Below are 5,842 nucleotides of genomic sequence, written 5' to 3'. Positions count from 1 at the left end.
CCCCCCCCCCCCCCCCCCCTCTTTCCATCCATCTCTCCCTCTGAATTCTAATCAAAGTTAAACCTAGCTTTATTAGCATAGCCAGGCAGCAGGTGTGCTGCCAAATGACATTTCCAGAGCTAAATATGACATGACAGCCGCGTCTCTATAATAACCGGCTATATGAGAGACAAGGCGACAAGGCAAGGAATTACTGAGACAGAGTGTGCTCCCAGACTTGCTGCTGCTTCCTCTTTGACTAACAAGGCCTTACCCCTGTTTCCTTTTGGCTATTTTTGTTGAAATCTACATCATTCACTTCTTTCTTTTTCTCTCTCTCTCTCTCTCTCTCTCTCTGCCGAATGGCAGCGCATGACCATAGTTTTTGAGGAAAGCGAGGAGGAGCAGGAGAACAGTGTCGGGCTGCACCTTACGATTCATTTCAGTATTGATTTATCCGATGAATCATTCATTCAGTTTTGTGATGTGATCAAATTGCTTGTTTTAATCCTACGAACAGGCCGAAACCCACTGGTATTCAATTGGGTAATCTTTCAGACAAAACTGCAAAGCATTCTCTGGTGCCAGCCTCTAAAATGTGAGCTGCTTTTCTTTGTCTCGTGTGATAGTGAACTGGACATCTTTGAGTTTTAGGCTGTTGGTAGGACAAAACAAAACAAGGCAGATCGTGATGGGCATTTTTCACAATTTTCTAAGACCTTTTATAGACAACGTAATTAATCGGTGACACCCTAAGGCAGACAAATAGCCCCAGCCCTCACATTTTGAGATGCTTGAGCCAGAAAATGTTTGGAATTTCAGCCGTGATAAATAAACAGTTACTCAACGATTAAAAATGTTGAACACTGACTTATCGATTGTTTCAGCAGAACAATGTCGTAATGGCAGGCAGGAGGTTATCGGGGGACATGGAGACAATTGAAGGAGCAGGCTGGTACTAGGGTGGCAACAAAAGAAATCTCATTGTTAGCGTGACAGTAGCGTGACCTTCCTGACCTCTCGTAGGGGATCAGCAGGGCCCAATGCCCCATGGCTAAAGCCCTGTCCCCCCTGTGTTTCAACCCCAGCGGCTCTCCTTCTCACAACCTCTTACCTCTAAGCCGTGTGGAACAAGCTAAACCCTCCTGTGCTCTCTCAATCCTCCCCTGCCCTCCCCCCCCTCCCTTTGCCGAAAGAAGAAGGAAAAAAAAAGGCGAAAACCATATTATTAGCTCCACACACACCCATGTGGACTAGAACTGCCTCCCACCCCTGCTACCAGCTGTGGTGTAATTGTCATCTAATTGCACCTGCACTGCCAACTAATAATTAACTTTGGCATCTCATGGTTCGGCCGATACAAAAGAAATAACATGAAAGCAATTATTGGACTGAGAGGAGAATGAAAGCTCACCTGAAAAAGCTGAAGGAAGTCATTAACACTCAGTGCTGCTTTTCTGTTAGCATTTCTCCTCTCTGGAAAGTAAGAGTTGGAGCTTAAGGCTTTTTTTTTTTCTCCTCGCTATTTTTACAGATTTTTTTCTCTCTGCTAATAATGGGAAAGAAGAAATAAATAGAAAGAAAGAAGTCAGGCAGGGGTGAACAGATGGTAGTTTCGGAGTGGCACCTGGCCTTGTGTTTAATTTCAGGTGAGAGAGGCCGTCTCTAAGTGAGAGGGGGAGGAGGAGTGTCAAAAGCACATTGAGCCGAAATGAGAGAAAGATGGAGTTGGAAAAGGGAGGAGAGAAAAAAAGAGGCAGGAGCAATATACCAGATTCACTCCGAGAGGAAGTGTGGAAATGGAGGTGGGAGGTACTCGCGTTCAATCCTGTTTGGACATCTTGTACTCTTGTCCCCTCTGTTCACTTTATCTCTGCGCCGTCTCAGGTCGGTTCGTCTGGCTAAGTCAGCTGCTGTGAGGCTCAACAGAGACAATAACATCCAGATATGCCACGTTAAAAAGAAGCCATTTTACACCGCCACCCCAAACTTATATTTCAACAACTTCAAATAGATAACTGTTGAATGAGCTGAATGATTGAATCTCATTGCTATCTGCCATTAAAGGTCTTCAGACACAAAGGGATACAGCAACTATTTCCATCATTCCTTAATTAATTAAGCATCCAAGTCATTTTTCAAGACAAAATATCAAATATACACTGTTTCCAGCTTTTTAGGAGAAAATGTTTTCTGGTTTTCCTCTGTGATCGCACACTTAATGTATTTGGGTTTTGGACTGTTGTCCCCATGGACTTTTCTGGCATTTTTGGAGACGATTAATTGAGAAAATAACCAGTTGGTTGAACGAAAAGTTTGACATTTTGGGAATTTTGCTTATTTGCCTTCTGATACCACTCTCATGTATGTCCAGTAAATATGAAGCTGCAGCCTGTTGGCCTAGCATAGCATAAAGACTGGAAACAGGGAGAAACAGCTGGTCTGGTTCTGTCCAGATTTACCAAAATCCACCTACCACTACTTGCTAATCAACACATATCGTGTTTGTTTAACAGCCAGCCTAACTGTTTCCAGTCTTTATTCTAAGCTAAGCTAACATCCTTCAGCATCATATTTAGCATCTAGACATAGAAGTATTCTCCTAACTCTTGGCATGAAAGCCAATTAGCGCATTTCCCAAAATGTCAAAATTTTCATTTGATCGATAAGGAAAGGAATTGTCAGTTGCAGCCCTGAAGCTCATATCTGCATCAGTAGAGATACTCTAGACTACCCCTCATAACACACCGTCTTGAATTAATATTTGCAACAATGCCTCACAGTTCATTTTAAATGCAATAAGTATTTAATAGTGCCACTGTGCCCAAGTGAGAAAGTAGCTGCGCGGGTGTGTGTGTGTGTGTGTGTGTGTTTTGGTGTATATTTGCATGTGCAGCGGGGGAAGGGAGGGCAGGTGTTCGCACTAACGCGGTTTAATGAAGGGTGCGTGTGCTTTTGTGTGCGTGCATGCGCGGCTGTGTGTAAGTGTCTGTTTGTCTTTGTGTGCACGTGTTTCCATGGAGAGTACACATCCTAAGATATGGATGGATGGAAGTTGTTGGGTTTATTGTAGGCTGCTCTCAGGTTTCTTCATTCATTATCTACCGTGTGTGTGTGTGTGTGTGCGCGCGCGCGCGTATGTGTGTGTAGAATCTGAGCGACGAGGCCTTGTGTTTAAGCTGCCCATACGAGAGGATAGAGCCCTCTTTGAGTGGAACATCTGACTAAGCCTGACATTTACTCAGCCATAAGGACTCAGACGGAGCAGACAGAGGGGTTTTATCAATAGTCTGAAATAAATACATATGCTAAATATAGCTCAAGCTTTTCACGCAGGATACGAGATGGGAAGTTGTAGTGCCAGAACGTTGTGCCCTTAATGTCTGAGCAGACGTTCTGCTGTAGAGACACATGCGGGCCATGAACAGTTGCAGGGTGATGTTAACATTCACTTATTACATCTTTGCATTTTAGTCTCTTTTCTGCTAACCCTAACTAGGCAGAAACTGACATTTTTGCGCGCAACGAAGGCAAAAAATGACACAAAATAGATTTGTTTCACTGCGGCCCTTAAACATTATGATGTGAGCATGAGCATGTAAACCTGCTCACATGTCATTTCATGTATCTGACTATAAGCAGATAAAGCAAGGCCTCCATATGTAGCCGTGTCCTGATGTCAGTGAGTTGCGGCGATGGTGACGATGATGATAGCAATTAGCGCGGCCTCGGAGCAAATGTGTTCACTTGATGAATCTATCTGGAGTTGAGTGTGCATTCAGGCGTCGATTCATTTACATATGCATGCATATCAATGCGCGGCGGGGACGACGCAGGACAGGCGGCGCTGACTGACAAACAAAAAAAAAGGGCCTCTGTACGTCACTCTGGGGCGACTGTTATGATGAATGCAGATTGGATATATAAAGGTGGTAAATGGGTGTGAATTAGAGAGAAATTGGATAAATGAAGGGGTGGCAATAAGGGAGGGTGGGGGAGGGGGAGGAAGAGATGAATGAAAGTTTGAGATAATGAACAGTGGGTGGCAGTAAGGGTGGAGGGGGTTGGTGGTGCATTGAGGCAGTGTGTTTATCAGCTTAAATACAGACATCTGTTACTGAGAAATAGTGTGTTTTGGGGGGTTAGGGAGTGCGGTGGTATGGGAGCACACAAAAGTGGGAAGAGGCTGTTGTTTCAAAACTCATTAGTCTCTTTGAACTACATATACACTGGACTATGGTGGAGTTAAAAAAAAACAAAAAGAAAGTAGGACATGGACCCTATCTGTACCCCCCCCCCCCCCCACACACACACACACAGAAATGTGTCCTGCGATTCAGTTCTTTTCCCCTTCTGCTCCACTGAGTCGAGTCAAACAACACTTGACATGAATATTTAACAGTCAGAAGAGACAAAACAATTGAGAGTCAACTTGAGTGTTGTTAGAAATTTACTCTTTGATATTCAGTTTCTACACTTTGAAGGATTTTTGTTGGCTGTCTGACAAAAAAGGCTGAATGTCAGCTTCAATAGCTGTCATCTTCGCCTTGATACTGGACAGACTACTGAACCCTGTAGGGGAAGGAGACAGCACTGGGAAGCAGCTTTGACACCGAAGACTGGTTCATTGATTAAATATTATTGAACTGTACAGGCGTGGAGCTGTCAGTCTCTGTGTGTTTGATTGACTTAGCGACTGGCTGAATTTAGGAGAAAGTAGGCTTTCTCCCTGCTTTCTGTGCTTGCCCGCTCATGTGTGTGCGCATCTGTGTGTGCATCCACGTGCGGAATCATTAACAGACCGTATACTTGTGCATCCCTACTTTTCTTTTTTTTTTGTCCCTGCCTCTGTCGCTTTGTTCCAACTCTTTGTGCGAGCTCATAATCATCTGCGTCTCTTAATCTCCCCTTTTTTTTGTTTGTTCTTTTCGTTCTTTTTTTTTCCTGTGAATATACCAATTTCCACCTGTGCTTGTTCTTTTCCCCCGGGTGAATTCACAAGTGCGTCCCAGCGTAAGTGCATTTGCGGGGAGGTGGTGGATGGAGAAGCGAGGGAGCAAAAGCAGCAGAGACGGGAGAGGAAACAGAGCAGGGAGGGGAGGGGAGGGGGGGGGCTGGCAGGTTGATTACGGTCGCAGGTCCCGTTGCCTGGAGACGGCGGGGACGAGGGATGCCAGGTTGCTAGGCGACCGGTGCGATGCAATGACCAGCCCTGTGTGATGGAGCGGAGGGGAGGCAAAGACAGAAAATTGTCTTTGTGCCCCCCACCCCCCAAGCCCCACCCGACTACACCCCAACCCTCCACCTCCAACTCTGCCTCCCTGCTGTAAATGTTGTTGAAAAGCGGCGGAGATGGTCTCTGCTGATACATTTAACATTCAGAGTGGCTGCTTCTCAGGGCAGAATTCATGGATTGAAATTGGAGAGAAAACAGACGACAGAAATGTGTCACCCTCACGCAGCAGCAGCAGCCTGCTATATAGACTCAACAACACTGGCTGCGTTGAGCTAAGAGCGCAGAGATTATCATCTGCTCTGCGCGCATAATGGAGAAAAATATCATCATCGATATGCCTTACTCGCTCCGGCTGTAAACGGTCCTCTATCTAAAACACATTTAGGTTGTCGTGGTAGATGAAAATGGGATCCTCTCCTCGGTGCGTATGGACGTTGACGTTCTCAGGGCTTCATGCATGATTTGATTAAATGACCTATGGATTTAATATCTCATAATCCCAGGAAAATCCCCCGTGGCATCGCAGAGCGAACAGATTATGTGTCGATGTTGCTGTGAGCGACAGGAGCAGACAGAGCGAGTGTGTGTGTGTGTGTGTGTGTGTGTGTGTGTGTGTGTGTGTGTGTG

At 45.3% G+C, this 5,842-nt stretch overlaps 1 protein-coding gene across 3 annotated transcripts in view; it reads left to right on the top strand.

Annotated features, from left to right (window-relative positions):
• celf3a (cugbp, Elav-like family member 3a) overlaps nucleotides 1-5,842 on the top strand; it is a 25,821-nt gene that overhangs the window by 3,725 nt on the left and 16,254 nt on the right. The gene's annotated exons all lie outside the window — the stretch shown is intronic.

The sequence above is a fragment of the Anarrhichthys ocellatus genome, unplaced genomic scaffold (assembly GCF_004355925.1).
Source record: "Anarrhichthys ocellatus isolate YVR2014 unplaced genomic scaffold, GSC_Weel_1.0 scaffold35, whole genome shotgun sequence".
NCBI classification, from domain to species: Eukaryota; Metazoa; Chordata; class Actinopteri; order Perciformes; family Anarhichadidae; genus Anarrhichthys; species Anarrhichthys ocellatus.
Note: the sequence above shows the minus strand (reverse complement) of the source record. Positions and strands in the feature narration are given on the sequence as shown.